At 34.4% G+C, this 26204-nt stretch overlaps 1 protein-coding gene across 1 annotated transcript in view; it reads left to right on the top strand.

The window, feature by feature from the left end:
* The first annotated feature begins 5959 nt into the window (after positions 1-5959).
* Positions 5960-26204, top strand: part of LOC105208531 (protein tiptop) — a 277909-nt gene continuing 257664 nt past the window's right edge. Inside the window, exon 1 of the mRNA XM_054226984.1 lies at positions 5960-6591. The gene's annotated coding sequence lies outside the window, so the exon portion shown is untranslated. The remainder of the gene's footprint in view (positions 6592-26204) is intronic.

Raw genomic sequence — 26204 nt, 5'->3', positions numbered from 1 at the left:
CGTTTTGTAATTGGCTCGAAAAATGTAGATGTTTTACCGAACTTAACTATCTAAATGTGATGCGAACCATTACGTTGCTTCGCATTTGGATGCACCTATACTTGAGAGCTGTCTGCAAGTTTTTTGATGCAATATGTTTTTCTGAAGATAAATTATGTTAGTGAATTTAATTTTTTGGAAGAAATAATATTCTTGAAATATTTTCTTTCCTAAGTCCATTGTAAAATTTCAAGTACCAACAAAATTTTTTTATGAATTTTTTTTGGAGGACTGCTGTAAAGTGGCACAAAACATTATATTAATTAATATATAAAACCCTTAGGCAAATCTTTTGTCCAGTTTAGTTCAATCTGAATTTATTCTCTGTAAACCATCATTAAGCTCATTAAACATTGAAATCACTTCTCTGATTAACATTAGAAAAGATATTTGTAAAATCTTCAAAATTTTCAATTAACTTTGAATATTATTAAAAAAATATTTTGTTTAGAAACATCTGGAGATCGAGTACTACTTTTATTAAAATTTTACAAAACTACATACATATGAAGATTCTCATTTCTTAAGCCCTTTTTCTATTATATCTAACCAAAATATACTGTAGATAGTGATTAATTTATTATATTACTTAAATAATTTTTAAACATGCGGCATAGAGATATCGTTCACTTTCTTTAAAACATACGGCATAGAGATATCGTTCACATTAGTTACAAAAATTATTTAAGGAGCAGTGTGCTTATTCGGTAGTTTCTACTTTAAAAAATTACCTTTGCGGTAAGATCGTATCTTGAATAGTTTTTGAATGACAGCGTTCTAAAGAGCGTCCACACGCAGTTACATATAACCCAAGAGAGTTGAAACTTTAAATGCGTTTTTCTCGAAACGACAATTTTCAAAATTGCTGACATCATAACTCAACGAGAAATTGACCGATCGACTTCAAATTGAAACTGAGTATTATTGAATATATTTACTATAAATGACCTACGTTCTCTTTGATTTGTGGAAAATTATCAATTTGACATTAAAAAACGACGATTTTTTACCTAAAATAACGAAATTTTTTTTTCAGAACTAAGCCATTTTGTTAATTTTTGATATTTGACAAAAATCGTAGGTCATTGTTTAGAAATATCTTCAACTTTAATAATCTTTTGAAACTTTTTGTTTCAGCTACTCATTCGGAACTTTTTTTGGCAGCACATAACTCCGTTATTTTTCAATATTTAAAAAAAAAAAAGTTTAAAGTATAGCTGACAATATACCTTATTATATCCAAAAAACTACCAAATATTCGATCAAGTACTCTCTTAAAAAAAACATCACGAAAATCGTCTAATTTTCATGGGTTACACCAGTATAGCCACTCAACAGAATCAAAGAATTAGTAGTTGAAATAAAAAAAAAACCTATAAGGATGATATATTTTTCAATTATGCGGGAAACCACCTTTAGCTACACAGATGTACTACAGATCAAGGTTGCTGTGGTAAAAGCTTCAAAACAACATAATTTACAGCCAATAAAAGTATTTATGTGATTATATTTAAATGCATAGACACATATTTATTTTGTTTCTAAACCTCCCGAGCTGGATAAACTTTTTGGGGGTGATAATATTTTAAGTTCTAACTTAGTGTTTAGTAATCACAAATCCTATGGGAAAAAGGAATTTACTTGTGACAAAAATAATTGTATAATAATGAAACGAAATGTCATGCTATTTGATTTCATTGACGAGATTAAGATTCCAAGATCAACAAGACAAAATATTAGGTAGCTATGGATGTATTGTTTGAAAATTTTGATATGTTTTTTACATGAAAAACAAAAAAATAATTTATTTTTTTTATTTCCATATACTCATATTGAAGTGAACCTATTAATGTATCGACATAGCTTTTTCTTACAGCTGTATTTAGTAAAAGTCACCGCCTCCTTTTCGAACACTATAAAATGGCTGAAAAGCCGTCGGCAAAATGCAACAATATCTGTATGTATATACATAATTACATAAGAAGGGGAACAATAAGCGCTAAAATGTGTATTTATGGAAGTACATATGTACAATGCATAATTGTTATCTTTTAGACTCTATATTTACTCAAAAAGCACTTAAGTAATTGCAGAATATTTTAAATATTTTCTACTCTAAGTACTTATAAATTTACAGTTAGCTATATTCTATATTTGTAGCATTTAGAAATACCACACAAAAACAGATTTCCTGTTTCAATCGAAGACCAATTGAAAAACAGATAATTGAATGTCTACACGGAAGATACCCAAAAGCGCAAAAAGTATGCTAAGCGAGAAGTATACATATATGTATGTACATATATAAGAATGTATGTGTGCTTGTAGCCACATACAAATTAACATTTGTTTGCTACAAATGAGCATTTATAAATACGCGTACATTTACAGGTAGTTAAAAGCGAAATGAATGCACCCCAAACCAATGTGCTTGTGTGTTTATACGCAAGCATGATTTATTTATAACTATAAACACACATACATACATACATACAAATGGCGTGTATGAAAAAACTCGCCGCCTCAAACAACAAGAACGAGAAATTAAAAAAAAACAACAGCAACAGCAAAGAAAAAGTTAAATGTTTGCAAATTTATTGCAAAACTGACAGCTCCTCAGCGCTTTTAACCCAACCCAACAAGCAATAGTCGAACGCAGTCAGCAGCGCAGCAGCAGCGGCGACGCCAACAAACAGAGCGCACCCCTAACAATGCGCCGCTGAGAGCGTGAGAGTACATAGTTGTAGTAACAAAAAAAATTAAAATAAATGAATGAAATAAAAGAAAATAAAGCAATAGCAACAATAATTACCACTGCAGCGAAATGACGAGGGCACAAAGTGCAGTGCAGCAATGTAAGAAAAATTAACACATACGTACGTACAAATGTATATGATCGCAGCCAGTACCCTCTTTGCACATTTCCGCAACACAAAACCAACGAAACAAATGATTTATTATGAATGAAATTCAAAATCGGCAAAAACAAAAATTGCGTCAAATCATACCACAACAACACCACTACTGAGAACAACAACAGCAATATATTAACGCTGAGCGCTCAGCAGCGCACGATAGCAAAGTGTGAAAATAGAATTATGCCAGCTAAAAGGGGAAAATCGGGTAAATATGTAGCATAATTTGGCGAGCAGCGCTACGGCAGAAGAGAAATAATTTTGAAGCGAGTAGAAAGAGAATTTCTAGAGCAGCAAACAAATTGAAGAGTATAAACGACTTTGTACTCTCTAAGAGAATGAGAGCTTCCTTATTGGAAAGAGTATTCCTGAGTGGAGAAATTTTTCTTATTAGAAGAGCGACAGCAGGCTACAGGTGGATTTTGTTGAAGAGTAAATAAAATTGAAAAAATAATAATTTAAGAGTAATATTTTTAAAGAGCTAAAAATGCAGTTAATTGCAAGAGCATGCTGTTAAGGTAAATAAAAATAAGAAAATTAACGGAGGCGTGAGAACGGTACTGTGCAGTCCAGTTGGATTATATTGTTTAACCCGTAAATGAATTTAGAAAAATTTGATATGCTAATTAGTGTTGAATGGTGCTAATATGTAATAGATTCCGTTGACTGAACTAGTCTAGATATAATGGAAACAATTTAGATTAAAAATTATATTAAAATATTTTTTTTTAATATAATAATTTTTTTCTTTAAATGTACATATGTATGTAGTATATAAAAATATTTAAAATATCACATTATTAAAAAATTTTGACCCAAAATATTTCTTGTAGTACATCAATAACTATTCTTGCTATGTATGTATTGTAGACAATTTACATATACATATAAACGTAATTCTTTTCAAATACAATATTTAAGTCACAATTTTGGAATTCCTAAATTTCTAATTACAAAAGAGTTTAACATAAAATGCTCAAGAACTAATTCGAACGTCCTTTTCGTATTTTCATCCGTTCGTTTGAACTTGGAAATAAGTAATGAGGAAGTGATGGTATGAGAAGTATTTCAAAATTAATGTGGATTCCAAAAAAAATCTGGAACATTTAATACTGAATTACAACTATAATTATCACGGACGGACTCACCTTCGATTGTTTTTTTTCCGCCCAAGAGAGGGTCATTTGCTCTAAAAATTTAACTTGGTGCATGAACAAAGGTCCGCTCAAGGAAGGTGTCCGTCTAATAGAGATATCCGTTAGGAGTGGTTTCTCAGAAAATTGAAATTGAATTAAAATACAGTGGAACTTCCATAACTCGAATATCTCCATAACTTGAACTATTGAGTTGACAATAGCGTTTAGAAATCAAATTTCATACAAATTTGCTTCCATAACTTGAACTTCCTTAACTCGAACTTTTGAATAGGCAATAGAAGGCAACTTGCATACAAATTTACTTCGATAAATTGAACTTTTCGACAAGGGCATAATACAAAATTTAAAATTATACTATCAAAGAACAATTTTAAAAGAGTCCCTCTATATCGTACGGGGGCGAACAAAAAATATAAAATTACATCTGTGGATTGCATAAATCATGTAACATAGGCATGGGATACAGACGCTAAGAGCCAAATAAAACAAAACTGCAACAATCAAAATTATAAAATTTATGTTTTAAGATTATATACATAAAACTTTATGCGAAGTAAATAAATAAAAACACGTAAAAATCTATATTTAACCACTTTTTGAAAAAAAAAAATATCAAAATTCTATAACTAGAAGTCTCTCTAACTCGAAGTTTTTTTGTGGATTATGGTGATTCGAATTAGAGAAGTTCCACTGTATATCCTTATATTTCTTCTAAGCTCTTAAAAATTGCAAGTCGGATGAAGTACAAGTGAACTGGATTTTCATTTTCGTTCGTATTTCTTTTATTTTAGCTTGGGTAACATTCGAGAACGGACTTTGAATCTGACTTAAAACCATAATTATATATCTTAATTGGAGCAATTATCCTGAAAATTGGGTTTAAATGAAAAAATTCTTTTTTGTTTCAGAAAACCTTTTAAGCGAGTTAAAATATATATTAAAATCTACGACGTAAGCACCTTTTAAGTGGGAATAGATCCATATGAACTAGAAAATAAACTAGATTTGCAACAAATGCTAATATTAGTAAAAATAATGCAAATATGTAAAATTTTGTATTTATTTTCTCAACTACATCGACTATTCTAAAATATCCTTACATATATTAATAAATTATTATTTACCAGTTTAATATAGATTATTTTTTCTTCAAAAAGTGATAAATTTATAAATTTAAATAAAAAAAAGGCTCACATGCTCTCACTTACTTTTCTTCTTTCTCTTCTCATATCTCACATTTCACTAGAAAAAAAATCACTTCACACAAATTTTCATTGATTTCACTACACATTTCACACGCGTACTTAATCGCCACACGCACAACACACGGGTTAAAAACAGCGCTAACACAACAACACAACACTTCAACCGGCTTTTGCACAAACACGAACGAAATTTGCACACCAAAACACACGCGCACGAACACGAACACTTTACCAACGCTGATACACTATTTCTTTCCAACGCCACTTGTGCAGCAGTCAACTAACAGCCACCCCACCGCCACTAAAAATCCAGTTCCACCGATATTACCAAGCCCTGCTTACCAGCCAGCAGCTTTGACGTATTAGCAAAGTGCGATAATTTGCACTCAAGTGCACCACAGCTGGGCACACCACACCACGCACCACAGCACTACAAACACCGCTTTAACAGCGCCTCAACCCACCGCTGCCGAAGACTGTTGCGAAAGTTTGTTTTGTTTTGTTTGCGCGCAATTCGTCTTGTGCAGCCGCGATTTGTGTTGGTTTGACTTGAGAAAACACCTGTATGTGTGTGTGTGCATGTGAGCTACATATGTGCAGCGCCAAAGCAGGGAGAGCGCGAGAGCAATGTGCTTTTCTTGAACATTTTCGCGACTTGCAGAAATTGAACGACGTCGCCACGACCTTCTTCTTCTTTGCATGCATTTGCAGATGCATGTCGTCTGGAAGTGTTTGTGTTTGCTTATTCATGCATGGTTGTGTGTGTGTTTGTTTTTGTAAGTAAATCTGCCTCGTAGTTTATGCTCCTTATGCGTTATGTGCGCTGTTTGTTATTCTTGTTGTTGTTGTCGTTTTCCTTGTGTTTGATTGCTCTTTGCACTCTTTTATTTGTTGTTTTTGTTGTATTTTTCTTTTTTTGCTTTTTATTGGGCGCAAATTTACGATGTCCACAATGTGACGCTCGCCAGTTCGCGCCTTGCACTGCCTTCGATTGCAAGCAGACCAGGTGGTTGCCAACAAACAATTCTGTGCTAAAAGTTTATTTATTTATTTATTTATTGTGTGTGTGAAATATGCATACATTTGAGTGTATGTTGTTGTTGTTGTTGTAGTGCTTAACGAGTTGAATTAGTGCGGCTGGAATATTTATGAGAAATCGTAGTGTTTAGTGAAAGTGCAGGAGTGTGGGGAATTGTGGTGTTGTTGAAGGGTGCTCAAGGGTTCAAGATAAGCAGAAATTTCGGAAAAATTTATCATCAAAGCTGCATAACTAAGGTAAGTCAATGGTAAATAACGGCGCACATGTGCAAAAATTTGATTGTATGTGTGTGTTTGTGCATGTCTGTGCATGAGAACGCAAACCGGTTGGATTAGCGTTTAATAGAGAATTAAATGATTTATTGTAAGCAAGTTAGGCTAACAACAAATAAGAAATACAAAAACAACAAGAAGAAAAAAAAAACATAAACAGACTACAACACAACAGAAAGGACTAAAAAATAACAACAATGAGAATAAAATTTACAACAACAACAGCAATAACAATAAAAATTAGAACAACCACAACAACAGTAACAATAAAAATTACAACAACAACGAAAAATAAAAACAATTCACAACAATAATACAAATTTACAACAATGCAAATTTATTACAACAACAATAAGAATTTACAACAACAAGAAAATAATCGCAAAAAACACCCACACAAACATACAACAACAACAAAAACAATAACAATAATAACAACAACATCAGTAGTCTCAACAGCACACACTAGTATACAAAAGTTTAGTTGCTGCTTGCCTTCCTTTGGTTTTGGGGTGGTGTTGCTGCCACATTGAGTGCGCGCCACATTAGCCTCTTAACCAACAACAACAACAGTAGATAGGGTTGCAGAATTGATAGGTAGACAGACTTGATGGACAGTGTGATTGCTGTCAATCACACCGACTGACATTGGAAAGTGCAGTGATGGGAGCGCGCGCACAGAAGGCGAGGTGAGAGGTGTGTGATTGACAAGTGAGAGACAAGTCATTTAAGTGTAGCTCGTATTACGAATTAAGAGCGCAACAACAACAATAAAACATATGAATGCAATATAGTGCAAGAGGTTACATGTGTGGTGGTATGTATATTAAAGACACAATTGTATTTGTATGTACAAGTATAACTTATTTCGTTTGGCAGCTGACTTGAAGTAATATAAGAACAACAACAATGCAGAAATGTCAAATTCTATACTAATATTACTTATTAAGTGAGCTTTTACTGTTACATGGGTTGTAAGTTGGTTTGTTGGATGCGCAATACCCAGTAGGAAAAGCCTAGTTCTAGTGCTTGTAGTAACATAATTTACTCTCTCTTAGTTCTGGAGCAGAACTTGAACGCAATGCAACAAGTTGTGCTTTGTACCCCACCCTACACCATGGAAATAGTTGAAATCGGATAATAACCACGCCCACCTCCCATACAAAGATTGGGTTAAAAATTACTAAAAGTGCGTTAAGTTACTAACGAGAAACGTCAGAAACACTTTACAGAAGAAATAGTAGAAGAAAGGTGCACTCAGATTTTTTTACATATTGGAAAATGGGCGTGGCGTCGCCCACTTATAAAGCAAAAACGATATCTCAGGAACTACCGATTACAATGAAATTTGGTACGTAATACTTTCTGAACACCCTGATAATACGAAAAATGGACGAAATCGGTTTACAACCACGATTACTTTCCATATAACTCAATTTTGAATGCCATCTGATTCCTTCACTTTATAATTTATACATAAGGAACGAATTAAGATAGCGGCATAAAAATTGACATCACTTGTCGAAAGCGACTATAACTTTTCCATGTCCCGGATATCGAATATGAAGAACTCAGTGCCTTAGGGTAATTTTTCACCGAAAATATCGGTAAATGTATCAGATATCTTAATTTAATTCAGAGGGAAGCTTAATCTATATATAACATAATCTTGGATATAACATATGTTGGTGGTGAAAATGACTGATATCGGTTCAGGAATTACCTCTGCCGTCATATACTACTTATGATGATATTAGACTTTATGCCCAATATATGGGTCAAATAGTGTTTTCTTAATAAAATTTCATCAATAAATTGCGAGAGTATAAATTGTTCAGTTGTACCCGAACTTAGCATTTTCTTACTTATTTTTGTATAATTCTGTTTAATAGATAAAAACAAGTAACTAGGCAGCTCATCAAGATAATTATGATGGTCCATGCATCCGAAATGTTTTTTCCAAGAATTATTTACTACAAATATACAACATTAATTACAATTATGTCCGCCTAGGGTAGCCTAGCAAAATTTTCCTTACAGGGTAGCTCTGCTGACAAACACATTTTACATATTTGTTTTTGTTGTATTCGTTCTACACACTTCCTTCGGCCATCTAGCGGATGTGCATTCCAATACAAAATAATGTTTGTGTGTAATTAAAGGGGTGGCTGATTTCATTTTCTTATTGGAATCCAATACAGCTAGTTCCTTGTTGGGTTTATGTAATTGAAATTTTCATTCTTATTTGATTATACTTTCAACTGTAACTGCTTAATCGACTAAACTAATGAGGATGACGTGATATCTATTTTCCTATTAAAATTTTTACGGCTCTCATTTACTACAAAACATGTGTGCGTTGAGGTTATTTATGGAATTTTTCGGGAATTTTTCATATAGAATATATAAAATCAATTACCATTTTTAAATAATTTTTCGTTATCTTATATAAAAATTATTAAAAATTATGGAGTTGCCACCTAATTTTACACGTTGACTGCCAACTACGAGATATCTCATAGGTCCTTTTTCTCATCAAAAAAACATCATTTTTGATTTTTGATGATACCAATGATCTACAAATAGAATTTTTAGTAATATAATGTGAAAAAATCAAAATGTCATGTATGGACAGTTTTCAGAAAATGGTCTTGGCAGTCAACGTGGTAAGTAAATAATTGTTTGAAAATATATACCGCTTCGATTTCTTGGCGTATGCAATGTGTTTTTCGAGTTTTGTGCTTATAAAGACTTTAATTAAGTTGGAATTTGAAACAGAGTTGCCACCCTGAAAAATTTTTTGTATTTATTTCATTGACAATGGAAAAAATGGTTTTAGAAGGATTTCTAATGGAAATATTTAAGAAGAAGAAGTTCTTTAATGGTGATGAGATGAATACAGGAAAGTATTTCTAAACTATAACTGTTAGTCGAAATGTTGTCATAAGTAGCAATAACAACAACTAGTATTTTTTCGAGAAACCCAAAGGTCTTGTCTGATGAAGTAAGTCAGCGGTCGATTATAGAAAATTAAAGCTTTGGAGGCTTTATAAAAAATGTTTCATTTAAAAAATCAACAAATATTGTCCACCAATTATGCTTTAGGCTTTAATACCACACACATACTATCAAATACACATAATTACTTGCACTAATCCCTATTGTATTTGGCCGCTGGCGTAATTATAAAGCGATAATGATGTCATTTACAAGTTCACCAAAGGGGTCACAACAAATGTTTTGACAAATGCACACGGGCAATACATGTACGTATGTAGATGTGTGTATGGCTCCACCCACACCCACAGGAGTTGTCAGCCTCATTTGGTTGTGAATGCGTCTGGTGACACTTTATCATACGGCTAGCAGTTGATGGTCGCAACTATTTTTGCATGTAATATATAAATGGCTATATTAGGTCTGAGGTGGGAGGCTGCAAGCAACCCATAAATGGACACCAAAGCGTTTTGTAATGCTTATCACTCATATCGATATATGTATAAATGTAGATAAATGTAGCAAATATGTACTTTTATATATATTTATATACAATTGAAATACATAATAATACAAATAATTATTGTCACTGTCAGCTAAACGCTGTCGCGCGTCACTTTTTATTTTCTATTCCCGTCGACACAAGGACAGACACACACACCCATGTACTATATAGCATATGCAACCGCTAGATTATGCTTTTTTTCATATACCATACATATATTGAGATTTTTTTGATAGCATGCGAATTTTTCCTATTTTGTTGCATTGTTGAAATGCCAACGACAAACATTGCGGTTGCCACTTTGAATGATAAACCAAAAGCGTTGCGACAGTTGTATAGGCAATGCCCGCGTTGATGGCGTTGATAACACCAAAAACAATAACACAAAAAATGGTGTGTGACCAACAATGATAACAACAACAACCATAGATACAATGGTAATAATCTGCATGAAAAATAATAAAACAAAAATAATAACAAATAACAAAGCGGTGTGTGTGTGTACGCAAATGCCAAACGTCAAATGGCAACTTTATGTATGCCGTTGACAATTACAAATGCATAACTACAAATAATAATCAAATTAAAGTAATTATTTTAAGCCATTTTGAGTGTAAATGCAGCATGTTGTGCGCTTCTTTGTTTCTAGATTAAAAATTAAATATTAGTTGATTTGTGAAATGCGCTTAATATGCGCATAATGGGATAAAGGTTTATATGTAATGAAGTAAGGCATTAAATGTCAATGTGAATTTTTGTATTTCTCACGAATGGCGTCACTTGCAATTTATTATTTTTGTTGTCTAAAAGGTTATAAATGCGTATATGTTCATACCTATAGTTTTTGATGTTTTGAAAAAATTCACCACAGTGTGGTGAAAATTTATTTTGTTGTAAAACATTATTAAATGCATACTAACGAAAAAATATGGTAAGGGGCAAATGTTTTTGGTGGTTTTAAGTAATAATAAAATTCACCATGGTGTGGTGAAATTTTAATTTTTTGTAAAAAAATAGATTTTATCATATTTTTGAAAAATTTGGGTTTCAACGAAGAATATGATAAATGGCAAATGCTATTAATATTTGCAAAACACGTGTAGCACCGCAACCCACATATTTACTCTCGAAACTTACTGCACTGACACGCAATTTCCTTTCTATATTTTAACTAAAGCTGAAGGTTCTTTATCTTTTACCTTTACTTATCTAGAGAATCCTGTTATTCTAATGCCTATTCAACAATGATAGTGGTGTTTCTCAGTTTGTGATCGAGAGCATTCTGATGCTGTTCGAGGTGTCTTAGACTTCGTGCTGAAAGATCAAATGCTGATTTCAACAAAATGTCGGGTATATGTTTGACAAATAACCGCTCCAGTGTACTGCTTCTCCTCCTTCTAGGTCTATCTTTGTAATAAAGGATCGGAGAAGGATTTTTGGATTCTAATAGCAGCTGGAGGGGTACGAGAAACGGTTTCTGATACTGCTACTGTGGGAACAGCCTTCAACTGCGATGGAAAAGGAACATGCTCAGGACGAGTAGATGCCCAAATCTCTTGTTTGGTCAAAAAATGTTAAACACATCTACCGAACTCGAATAGCTAGAGTTCTTTGTTGGATAGTGGTTTTATATGGATACGATTTCATGCTATATTATATTTTTTTAGACCCTCGTAACTCTATTTTCAAAACTGCTCAGCTTTTTAGGTTAGATTATTATTTATTAAAAAAAAATAATGTTTAGTATTTCATTAAATATGTATGTGTGCACCTCTGATCCCTTCATTTGTATTAGTTAATATGTAATACCATAAAATTCCCAACCAACCAGCGGCTTTCACAAATGTTCTCGGTGCTTAACTTGTCAACGGTCTTCGTTGGTATTTCCAAACTTTAAATCCAACCTCATTTGGTAGCTTAAATGGCATAATTAGTGTTGATTTTCTATTAGGATTTGGGGAAAAAACAACAACAACAGCAAAAACAAACATCAGCAAGCTTTGCATATTCAATTTTCGGCTGAATTTGTGCAAATACACAAATATTATATAATTGTTAAATGCCCATTTCATTTAATACCATTTATTTATTTATTTATTTTTGCCGCGTTCTTTCTTTTTTCGCATTTGCAATTGCAATAACCAACAAATTACAAAATCTAAACGTTTTTGTTTAGATTTTAATGAATGCAATAATTTCATGCATAAACAATGCAACGGTTGTGTGCGGCCAAGTGGGATTGCTTTATGCGCTTGCTTGTATATGTGAGTGTATGCTTATATATACAAATGTGTAGGTGTGTGAAAAATAGTTGTGGGGAAAAAAGTGTCGCAATTGTAAACGATAAACAAATAGACCAACATGAGCTGACCACGCGCCAAACCGACACTAACACAATTCAAATACTCTTACACACACACATACACACGAACCAATTATGCGTACAAATATACCCGTTAACCAAATGGAAAGCAAATCGTAAACAAAGGCACCTTTGGTAGATGTTTAGTTGAGTTCCCTACCTATTTCTCTTTGAAATGTACCATCCTTATTACTACATTGGCCAATTAGATTTGAACTTTGACCTGTAGATTAAAAAGAACCGTCAATGGAACGATATCTACTTATAGGAGCTGGTAGTTATCTTGATCACCGACGCCTGAGCAACGTATTCAAATTGTTCAAATTTATTACGAAAATTCACGTTTCGCGCGCTTCGCCGAACCGATGGTCAACATAAACGGCCTACTGAGCATACTATTCGCACCACCATCACCCATCTTGAGACTCAGTATTCATTATTTAATAATATTCGAACGAATAGACCACGTCCAGCACGCAGTGAAGAAATTGTAGAGCGCTGAGACAGTGGAGATTCGATTCGGCGCCGTTCGCGAGAACTCAGACTGACGTTTGAAGCAACTTAGCACCTTTTCCTCGAGATCTTAAATTTGAAATCATACAAAGCATAGCTTGTGCAAGAACTAGAACCGCCCGACATTACCAAGCGAAATCTCTTCGAACTTTGGGCTTTTGTTCCAAGTTCCAATAAGGTTCGACGTTCGAACCAAATTCCGTTCAGCGATTAGGCCCATTTTTGGATCAATGGGTATATAAACAAGCAAATTTGGCGCATTTGGGATGAAGAGCAACCTGAAGAGATACAAGAGCTGCCATTGCATCAAGAAAAAACAACGGTTTGGTGTGCTTTGTGGGCAGGTGGAACCATTGGTCAATATTTCTTCAAAAATAATGCCGGTAGGAACGTCATCGTCAATGGCAACCGTTATTGCATCATGATAACCGACTATTTCATGCTTGAAATAGAAGGTCCTGACCTCGGCGACATTTGGTTTCAACAAGATGGCGCCACTTCTCACATATCACAACAATCAGTGGATATTGAGAGAACACTTCGGTGAGCAGATAATTTCACGTTTTTAGCCAGTTTTGATTGACCACCGACTGTTTATTGTAGATATATAGGGAGAGAGAGCTTTAGACGCGTAGAATCATCTGGATATGTCGACATTTCTTTTTTTATTTCTGTAACTTGTATGACATATTTCGACCACTACGTATGAAAATTATTAGTTAATTTGCCGTTCAGAGACATAGATAAATCAGAATAAAATCAGAAGACCATCAGAAGTGGTGGGAGAAGAATTGCAGAAAAGTAGCCTCGCTCACTTTCCCGTATGCAGAACTCATGGGATTGTCGCGCTCCAGGTGACGCTTGTCTGAAAGGCCTTGGCTTATAATAATGCTAGGGTATATACAACTCATAACTTAGCGAATAATTGTCTTCAAGTACTACTTTACATAACGGACCTTAGTGCCCAATTCCTTTACACTCTTCCTATCAATATTCGTGTGACATGAGGCTGTGTCGTTTAGCTTCAGACGTATAGGAAGTTTTCAGGTGATCTCGTTCTCCTTACAGTATTGATTCCTTTTATTCCGAGAGACGTTTGGAGACGAAATAAAGCAAAGTCACGTAGGAGAGTCAATATTCACGTAATGGAATTGTATTTATCGAAAGTTGACTAAATTGGAAAAGGAAGGCCGGTCATTTCATAGCAGATTTAACACTTCTTGTTGAATAAAAATCCTCTAGGCCGTAGTCTACCATTTAGGGAATTATGGGTTATTTATAACGTGTTTCTATAAAAGCTTTTGTAGCTCTAAGTAGAACCCTCAAATGATTGGTGGTGACTATATATAGTGTCCTAATAAGCTGCCATTATCATGAGCCATGATTCATGAACTTTACACTTTATGAATAACTCTTAACCAGCGGTTTATTGGGTAATCATTATACGCATTATAACTAATTGTTGGTGAAATAAAATGTATTTAAAGGTATTTATATTTTTATTCTGTTGCATATTTTAAATGCAAATAATACGAATGCAACAAAAAAGCCATCTAAACAACCGAACAAAAATGCTGTAAACAAAAACCAACATACTTAATAAATTATGCATACATTTATTTAGAGCACACACACACACAAACCACAAATAAATATGTACATAAGTAGATGGTAAATCTACACGTTAGCCTATCTTTGCGCACAAATATTCCGTAGGGAAAATCTGAACATCACATATTAGGAGTTATAGCACTAGTTGACTGAATAGTCCTAAAAAGAACTAATTTTCCCCTAAGGTTGATAGAATTACAATTAGAACTTAGACCTGGTTCTCTGAAGTGGATTTTATAGAACTCTAATGAGACCAGAAGTATGGTTAACCTGATAAAGCTCAAGTTTTATTTGGCTCTCGGAATCCCAATGATCGACTTAATTGGACAACGTGTTGAAAATACAATTACGATTACCCACTTGTAAAGCCAGTCCTCAAATTAATCTATTAAATATAGAAAAATATATATACCCTGTGACAAAAGTAAATCTTGATTAAGAGCACATCTCAATCCTGGAAGTATGAGGGTTAAAAATTCTTATGAATGATGAACTTCGAATTCGAGTTATATTACTTAGTGAGATCTAGTTTTTGTCAAAGATAGATCAAAAATAATTTCCGAATAGTTCTCTTTCTCGATCTGTTTCTAGAGTGTTTTTGTATCCTTTGGGATACTTGATATTTGTGAGGTAGTGAAAGAAATAGAAATGCTGATTCTTAAATGATAAAGGTTGCCCTTTGAGATTATATATAGCTGGTCGCTCTTGTACATAATGAGAGGGGAATGATAAGGATATGTTTAGAGGAAGAAATAGAGGGAGATAGATATAAAGATAGAGATATAGACAGAGATAGAGATAGAGATAGAGATAGAGATAGAGATAGAGATAGAGATAGAAATAGAGATAGAGATAGATATAGAGATAAAGATAGAGATATAGACAGAGACAGAGATAGAGATAGAGATAGAGATAGAGATAGAGATAGAGATAGAGATAGAGATAGAGATAGAGATAGAGATAGAGATAGAGATAGAGATAGAGATAGAGATAGAGATAGAGATAGAGATAGAGATAGAGATAGAGATAGAGATAGAGAGAGATAGAGATAGAGATTGATATTAAAAATGAGATAGTGATAGAGATTGAGATTGAGAATTAGAATGAGAATGAGAATGAGAATGATAATGAGAATGAAAATGAGAATGAGAATGAGATTGATGTTGAGATTGAGATTGAGATTGCGATTGCGATTGAGATTGAGATTGAGACTGAGATTGTGATTGATATTGAGAATGAGATTGATATTGAGATTGATATTGAGATTGAGATTTAGACGAACAGACATAAAATTTTCATGATGGTCAGTCTAATCTCAAATCGATTACTTTAAAATGAGTTCGTCACACTACAGGTTAGCTTTCTATTGATATATTCAAATATATATATGTGTAAGCAATGTAGCTAAGTATGAGTGTTTATTTATGCATTTAGATGCAAACCTGGGATGAATTGCGGCATGCAGTAATCATGCAATTTATTTAACAAATTATCCATGTTGTTGGTTTAGTCTGCAATGAACACTTTGTTGTGCCATTATTGCTGTTGTTGTTGGGCAAATGAGGTTAATTTGTGTTTAACACAAGTGCAGTGAATAGAAAAAGGGCTGGATGAGGTGCGCTCTCAGGCAGAAGGAGCGAAGGGGATTGCAAGCGATTGCATAACTGTATGGAGTTGACAAATGTGTGGACATCGATATGTATTGGTGAAGTAGATATGTGTGTGTGTGCTTATACTGTATCAATTCAATCACTCACCCGACATAGACAACTAAACATTGGGTGGCGGGCGTCATCTGTTGACCTGTGTCAATGTGGGGTGGTGTCATATAGTAAAATGAACTGAATTACGTTGATGTTGTCATCGAAATAAAAATTAATTATACATTCTATTGTGTTTTATTTATCCAAGGCACGCACCAACACTCACACACATTGGGTACCCACCTGCTGTGTTTCAATCATTACACATACATACATATGCAGCTACATCGACAAAGCTTGATGGCTTAAGCGTGGCAAATGCACAATATATAAAAACAAAACATTCAAATTACAAAATTATAGATACAAAACAACAAAAACAAAACAAAAAAGATTGTAATAATACAATAAATAGTATAATGCAAATATTATAATTACGTGGAATTATTTTGACAAACGCACAACAACAACACAAACCAACAAAATGACAAGTCAACGGTATGACGCTATCAGCATTTACAACAATAACAATAACTATAGCTGTCAAAATAATGCAACTAAAAATGGTTAAAGGGTGCTTGCATTTGGTATTTGGCAGGAAACAAGGGTTGAGAGACACACATACACATAAAAATATATGTATGAAGGGATGTGTGCTCATTACAAATTTGCAAGCAGAATTAATTACGCAGAAATGACAATTTGATAAAAATTGAAAAATTACGCTTTGCATAAAATTGATTTATTTTAATTAAAATCCGACATAAGTATAATAAATAAAACCTAACACATTACACATTTGAATAGACAGATAAAACATTTGCATGCACTAATACAGTGGAACATATCGGTATGGAGGAAGGTGTATGAGTGAGTTTATAGGATAAAATATATATATGTACATACATACTTATGGATATGTATTGCATTGTAATTGTATTTATAATAAAGATTAGTGAGGTTAGGTTAAGCATAAAGTAATGTAGATTAGACCCAATTGGTCCATAGTGATACCACCAAGTGCAGTAGAAAATTAAATAAAATAAAAATCGATAGAAAAAGACATGAAATTACAACCAAACTTCTTTTTCCGTTAATTGAGAAGGTCTGAGCTACCGTTCTCATAACAGTCAGTTCTACACAACAGGATGGCACGCCGATTTTTATAAAGTTAGAGATTGTCGACTTGTCAACGTTCCTAAAAATTAGTTGGGAGAATATTTTCTGTAGCTAACACAACAACAACAAGTTATGAGCTCTTAGCGATATGCTGCAGCTAATTTATATTCACCACTGAGACTGAAAAGTTCTTGAAAATGATCTTCAACTACTACCGAAGCGATTGGATCGAACACTAGCGAAGGAAGTAGAAAGAGGACCAGAGTTATTGGGCCTAATCATTGAATCCGTTTCGATCGGAAAATGGTTGGATTCGATCGAAAAATTTTACGTTGGAATGATTGAAACCGTATCGAAAATAAAATTTACGATCACATTGAATTCACTTACCGACTCGAAAGGTGGCAATCAGAGCTCTTGAAACTAGACCTAGTAAAACTAAAACAATCAAGACAATAAAAAATAACAACAGACGAATACTACAGATGATGAAATGATGATAAAACGTATTTTACAAATTTTGTAATTTTTTCGAAGATCCAATTTTGACACTTCATAGCATTGGTTATATAAGATTGACCGAAAAAATTTATACACCATTAAATTAAGAGGAAAATGTAGACTATATCCCTATTTTGCATTTTTAGTAACGATATCCAGTTGTTAATAATTATTATTTAAAAAACCCTTTTCGAACTTCGAAATCAAATATTTCGATTTTGGAGAGGCTAACTTCGAAAATCAGAGCATGCAATTTTTATGCTCTCGCAACAAAAGTTGCTAAAAGTGTATTATAGTTTTGTTCACATAACGGTTGTTTGTTAGTCATAAAACTAAACGAGTTAGATATAGGGCTATATATATCAAAATTATCAGGATGACGAGACGAGTCAAAATCCGAATGTCTGTCTGTCCGACCGTGCAACGGATAACTTGAGTAATAACTGAGATATCTTGACGGAACTTGGTACACATGTTCTTTGGGATCGTGAGAGGGTTGCTTTCGAAGATGGCTTTTAAAGTCCCTGGATATCGAACATGTGCCTAAGGGTAATTTTTCACCGAAAATATCGGAAAATCTCTCAAATATCTCAATTTAAGTCAGAGGAAATTTTTTTCTTCTAATAGTGTATCTCTGTACCAAAATTGGTTAAAATCGGGTCATAACTTCCCCAAGCTCTCATATACCCAATTATAGGGTTTTCAAAAATACGATGGGCTTCATAGCTTATAAATCGGATAATATGTGAATTACCTCAGCCCTCATATACTATATATGATGATTTCCGTTTTTCTATTGGACTTTATGTCGAATATGTGGGTCAAATTGTGTGTAACCTTAATAAAATTACATCAATAAATTGCGAGAGTATTCGTTTGCATCCGAACTTAGCCTTTCCTTACTTGTATATTTATGTCTCAATCTCCCGGAAAAATAGTTTCTTTAATTGATCATGGCTACATTTAAAACTTCGTGAGTGATATTCCAAAGTGCTGATTGGAATACAAACAAAATGAATGAAAGAAACAGGATATAGAAATTGGTCTCTTTCGATTTCAAAAATGTCTTTATTTATTGAAAGTATAGATTGATAGAAATTGATAAATCGATTTGAGACTAATTGACCAAAATAGGGGTCATATCTTCTGTCCAAGTTCAATAAAATGGTATCGCATTAAAATGCATACGAAAACTATAGAGAGCGTGGTCTGTCAATATTTAAATATTCTGAAGGTTTCCAGAAGTTTGGAACTGAGGATTCTAAGTTTTTGACCTATAAAGCTGAATGACTTTACTCCGAATATAATAATCTCTGTATTTTGTGTCTGACCCAGCTATTTTTTTATGAGTTTACTGACGATCTCGCAATCGAAATTCCGCATTTGCAGAGCTTGAACTTTGTACTGCAATTAGCTAGGTAAGCACTTATCCAGAAATTCTATAAAGTCTTATAAAGGTGTACTAGATGTTAGATTTTCTTTCTACAATCACGATATCTTCAAACATCCGTGAAATAAATAATTAATTTGTAAGGGTAGTAAGAAGAAGCTTTTTTGAGATTTTCTGTAGAGAAAAATGAAATCCTAGAATGGTGATGGGTCGAAAAACTTCGTGAAGCCTCGAGTATATAGTCAATTTCTGGTAGCGTTCTTTGTTTCTATTATTTGCCTGATCAGACTGGTAATATTTTACGCTGAAAGCTTGTTGTGTTGAGCCACCTAACCTTATATTTCTTTTTATAAAGGCTCAACAATTTCATGATTTTTTCATAAATTTCGTATTCAGACTCTTGAGACAGTGTTATTGATAAGCTTTTCACAAAACCGATGTAAGACTTTTAAAGTTTGAGATCCCACCATAGCTTGGATATTATTTAATGATATTATCACAATAATAATAATTATAATTCAGTAATTTTATGGTACTTGCCGGGCTTTGAGGTTATCCCGAAAGCTGTAAAGAAAGTAATCAGTGTTAGAAGACTATAAGAAAGATTATGAAGACAATATCGAAACAATCAAAATTAATAAATCAACTAAAATTAAGTGAAACCACTTTCAATTAATGAATTCAAAATTTTGATTATTATAATTTATGTTCCAATAAAACAGATTTCGCATCTGGATTTTCCACTCATTGATATTATATGTAATGATTTCTCGCAGATCATTGTAAATATTCATGAATTAACATAAAAATGTTTGAAATAATAAAAGCGTTGAAATATTAAAATAAAAATACCAGATCAATGCCACTTTCCAAAGCTCAAGCGCACAAAGCATCAAACTAGCGCTGCTAATCGTTTACTCCCGCTGCTACGGCATAGAAATATGGTCGGTCGGTCGGTCAATAAAGCTAATATTTTCAAACGAAAAACATGAATATGAAGCGCCGACACAAATGAAAAACAAATCAAATTAGAGTTCACGAACAAAAGGTAACACAATAAATTCCTAACGCATATTGAAAGCGCGCCAAAAAGACAAAGCTTCTATACAATTAACAGCGAACACATTGAAAATTTATTGAAAAGCTATAAAAAATTTTACGACCGTACGCAGACGCAAACAAATACCAAAAATGTCGGCAACAATGGGTGGGGGATAAAATACGAAATTCAAATGAGCACTCAACTGTTATAAACTGTTTGACATTTTATCAACTCAACTCGTCAAATGTACAACAAAAAAAAAAACAATAATATTTATGAATATATAAAAACAAAAAACTCAAGTGAAATCTACGCAATGCTGCCTAATCCGGATTTGAAGTTTTATGTGATTTTTATAAACGCAAATTATTGACTTGAAAAATGTGTGTCTAAATTTAAATAAATTATTAAAGCTGATGAATTTATTAGTTATTAGGCATAAGGTTGTAAGTGATCATCAGTGGTAAAAATAATAGTGATATTGCTTTAAAACAGGAATCCGGGTTCATATGGCATAAATATTTTATTACATTTAATCAAAAGAAGAAATGGTTTGAATACTGGAACTTGAAAGCTCATAATCTTCATTCATCGTTGTAAAATTATTTTTCACCTTTGGAATAATAATTTTTAATTTTAGTCCAACAAACTTAAACAGTTACTCGAGATCTCAGAATGTTGATTCACATACAGTAGTACTGCTATTATGTATATCTAAACGTCCGCTGAAGTTCTCAGTACGTGTCTACAGTCCATAATTACTGTTTACCTCCAAAATAGTCTAACAAAGTAAATAGAGAATAAGATATTTTATATGATATTCAATTCTTCCTTGGAGGCGACAGTGAGCTGACGGATCTAATTAATAATACTGTACTACACTCGGCTGGGTATTGAACCAAACTAATTTTTTCAGGGAGATTCTGGTTTCTCCGATTTTCGAAGTTAGCCTCCAAAATCAAAATATTCGAAATATTAATATCTCCCCTCCGCCATTTTGTCTTTGGATGGTAGTCGCATCACTTCGAACTGCGGAGGAATGGTTTCGACGATTCTGAGAGGGATGGATAAGCCAGCCGACGGAAGACCGATGAATTCATGGAAAACATCGAGTTATACCCACATTTGGCATCTCGTCACATCGCCTAGGAGATGGGAGTTAGTCACCAAACCATTTTAAACCAGCTGCAGAAGGCTGGATACACAAAAAAGATTAATGTTTGGGTGCCGCATGATTTGACGCAAAAAAAAACCTTCTGGACCGAATCAACGCCTGTGATATGCTGCTGAAACGGAACGAACTCGAGCCATTTTTGAAGGGGATGGTGACTTGAGACGAAAAATTTAATCACATACGACAATATCAAGCGATACGGTAGTGGCCGAAGGCCGTTGAATCCTCCCAAACAGTGACCAAGCCGGGATTGACGGCCAGGAAGGTTTTGCTGTGTGTTTGGTGGGATTGGAAGGTAATTATCCACTATGAGCTGCTCCCATATGGTCAGACGCTTAATTCTACCATCTACTGCGAACAACTGGACCGCTTGAAGCAGGCGATCGACCAGAATCGTCCAGAATTGGCCAATAGGAAGAGTGTAATGTTCCACCAGGACAACGCCAGACCACACACTTCGTTGATGACTCGTCTGAAGCTACGGGAGCTCGGATGAGAGGTTTTATCGAATCCACCATATATCCCGGACATAGCGCCAAGTGATTACCACCTGTTCTTGTCCATGGCGAACGCCATGGTGGTGTAAAGTCAAAAGTGTCTGTCCGAGTTCTTCGCAAATAAGGAGGGGGGCTTCTACGAGGGGGGTATTATGAAGTTGCCGCCTAGATGGAATTTGAACTACATCCGATTACTTGAGTAGAAATTTTTTCATGCGCCAAGTTAAACTTTTAGAACAAATTACTCTCTCTTCGCGAACTTCTGTCTTATGAGGTCAAAAATCGCTCTCTCTAACAAGTAGAATTTTTTTTTAGTAAAATCTGATTCTGTGTCCTACTTTAACTGATAGAAGTAGAAAATTATTGCATGAAAAGAGATTTGGAAGCTTAAAAGCAGGTTTGGGGTTAGATGATGACCATAGTATTCAAATTGGATTGTAGATTAGGCACTAATGTGTAAATTATATTGATGGTTCTTTAACATAAGATTTAAAAGCTCCAATGATTAGAAAAAGTCGCTTGAATAGAACGAAAAAGATATAAAAGGCAATTTAGAAGAGATGGAAGAAGACCTAAGAGAACTTGCGAACATTTGCAGAAAAAATATCAATCCGACACTGAAATTTACCATATTTGGAAATTTTAGGAAACAAAACAATTTGAAAAAGATACTACTGGAGTTATTTTAAGATAATTTAGCGTCATATTTATTTGGTATAGTTCATGATGTATGTTAGTTCGTGATGGTGCTTATTTTCAGAAAAAGTACTATCCGACATTAAAATTTACCTTATTTTGAATGTTTAAGAAATGAAACAGAATTAAGAAGATACCACTACAGTATATTGTCAAGATAATTAAGGATTATATACATATATGTAAGTCTATAATATTGTTAAATCTGAGATAGGGACTATTTTGAATAGATATTTATTTAGAATCACATACTAATTTTATTTCTGTTCTCTCTTTTTAATTTTGCTAGCTTAGATAATTTATACCAGTTGCTTGTTCGAATCAACCATCTGTAACTTTGGTGCTTCAAAGGCAACCATAATGGTACCAGAACGCTTTCACAAAAGTCTAAAAAGTTTTTCAATTCGTTAGAAGTCTTTTAAGGCCTCAACGCGATTTTCAGATTTTATTTTTATATTTTTTTCACGCAATTATTCCACCTTTAGAATGTTCAATGACACATTTACTTCCAGATATAATCAATAGCACGGCTTGATAATGATGATGTTGTGGTACATCAACAACAAATCAACAGTGTTGTTGTTGAACGCAAAAAAAAAACAAGACGAATTGAATTAAATTGGCAACGAAAAATATTTTATTTTAATTTTCTTTGCACAGGTTAATTTCAACACCATCCTGAGGGTAAACGACTCAAATTAAAACCAAATAAATATAAATTTAATAAATGCAACGCATTGTGTAAAATGAATAAAATGCGTTGCAAACTTATTTTAATTATTGAATATCGTCATCCTAAATGCGCATTAAAGTCATTGCATTACGCTGACATTTGCATAAAATGCGTACACTGTGCCATTACACGAGCGCTGCCGGCCAAATATACGACTGTATAAGTGTAGCGTGTGTGTGTGATTGCATACGGCTGACCATGCGTGATGTCCTTGTCATCATCATGGGCGCACGCTGCGGCACAACTCTAGCCGCCATGGCTCATTTGTAACGTATGTGTCGCATTTTGAAGTGCAATGCGTGATGTATATGTGTAGGTATGTATATTTGTATATAAATAAAATAAATATATATGTATATGCAACGTTTTTTCGTCATGCCTTCTGGTGTAAAAAAATCGCTTTATTAAGCAAAAATTTAAATTAAATCTCTCCATACTGACACGCTGGTATGCCGCACGTCCACGGTGGCGGACACATGAAAATAACGCACGAAATCACACGCGCCCATATGCGTGCCAGTGTCAATGTGTGTGTGTGCGTGTGTGTGAGTCGCTGGTGTCGTATGCTCCAAACTGACCGTCCATCTGACACTTTGAATGTTGTCAAGTGAAGTTGTCAAATGAAAATTCCCAATTCGATTCGATTTCAGTTGACAATTCATAGTAATTTTCACAATTCACGCATTGCCGCGCACACACACACACACGTACTAACAGGCATCACATTAAATGCTGCACAGTGGTTTAATGTGAAAATATGCTGAAGTAAATATTTTGTTTATACGGTCAATTGATAACATATAAATATAAATAAGTGCATTGGGACAACTTATTGATCTACTTCTTCTTCATTGGCGTAGGAAATGCTAACGCGGTCATAGCCGAATTTACAACAGCGTGCCATTCGCTCCTCCTTTTAGCAGTTTGGCGCCAATTGGAAATTCCAAGTGCTGCCAGGTCCTTCTCCACCTGGTCTTTCCAACGGAGTGGAAGTGGTCCTCTTCCGCGGTTTCCACCTGCGGGTACATCATGGAACACTTTCAAAGCTGGAGCATTTTCGTCCATTCAAACAACATGACCTAGAAAGTGTAGGCGCTGTCTTTTTATTCGCTGAACTATGCCAATATCGTCGTATAAGTCGTGCAGTTCCTCGTTCCATCGTCTGCGGTATTCGCCGTTGCCAATGTTTAAGGGACCACGCTTCTGCATCATAAAGCTGGACGGGAATGATAAGATACTCGTGGAGTTTAGTTTTTATTCGTCGAGAGAGGACTTATTGATATGTCCTCCAACTTATCATACATCGGGGCCCCTAGATACCTGAAGCGTTGTCTTGGTCGTGCAGGACAAACACACAAGAGATGCTCCACTGTTTTCTTGGTGACATGCTCTTGAAATTCCTGCATTCCTCCCGATCTGAAATCCCCATCTTTTCGGGGTGCGCTGGTACCAGACTGTGACCAGTAAGTATGCTAACCATGGTCCTACAATCCTTTGAGCACAGTGTTAGTAGGAAACTTGTATATTTCTGATCCACCGTTTTGCACATGACCTTTGCGGTATTGCACCCCCGTAGATTTCTTCCATCGCGCTTTGATTCTCTTCATCATGCATCTGTCTATATCATCGTACAGACAGTGCATGGGTTTGCTAACGTTGATCATGTTTTCTGGGGACAGCTGTACACCCATCTTGGCAACCCCGTCAACGATTTCGTTGCTCTCGATGCCCTTGTAGCCTGTCACCCAGTAGAACTGTTGCCTGGCTACACTCTCCACTGCCATCCTGCTTCTCAAAACACTTTTGGTCGATATTCGAAACGTTAACTCAAGAATATCGGGTTTGTGCATTAGAGGCTAGTTCCGCAGCTTTATACCTAACTCCGGGCACCAACTCCATTATCAATTTTCGAGTCATCCGTTTAGATGTTTAAGGTGTTACGTTTAGTTGCAGTACCCTAACGCCAACCATCCTTTTCCAAATTTATCTTAAACCTTCTATCTCAATTGTGAAATGGGGTCGCAGTTTTCGCCAAAAAGATCTATCTGCGGCAGGTTTAATATTAGTTCCACAGCTGCCGTTGGCGTGTTTCTTAGGGTCCCCGTTATGCAGAGAGCTGCTAGCCGCTGAACCTTTTCCATCGTATTCCGATATGACGATTACCTTATAGTTAAGTTAAGTTATAACACTTTAAATATTTTTTATATTTTTTCTGTATGTATATACGAGCCATCACTTTGGAAGTATTCTATGGATTTTAGGCTCGTTCTTTTGTATATTTCGACCTTTTACTATACTCATCCTAATAAAAGTTTAAAATCTCAGACCATGTTTAAGCTATTGCCTGTAGTTGCAGTACTCTTACACCATCGTTCCCTTTCCATACTTTCTCTCTTCCCAGTTGCAGAATATGATTTAATAGTCCTTGTCAGACCGGTCTTAGCAACCGTACTGTGTCCTAAGGATTTAAATGTATATTCGACAATAAGAGAGGGGGAAGCCCGGCCAGGTCGGCCTTAAGTTTTGAGTTTCTAAGTTTTACGTTTCTTCAATAACACACAGTATCTTTCCCAACCATTCTGCTATATAAACATTAGATATATAAACATAACATCACTTATTTCCTCTTCTCTTTTTATTCCAGCAGCCACCTTAACGTTAGTTCTTTAGTGATCGCTGATATATACTTTTTCTTTATGGATTAGTAATAAAAAATTAGCTATCAGAGAGGGTC

This window comes from Zeugodacus cucurbitae, chromosome 3, assembly GCF_028554725.1.
Source record: "Zeugodacus cucurbitae isolate PBARC_wt_2022May chromosome 3, idZeuCucr1.2, whole genome shotgun sequence".
Classification (NCBI taxonomy): Eukaryota; Metazoa; Arthropoda; class Insecta; order Diptera; family Tephritidae; genus Zeugodacus; species Zeugodacus cucurbitae.
Note: the sequence above shows the minus strand (reverse complement) of the source record. Positions and strands in the feature narration are given on the sequence as shown.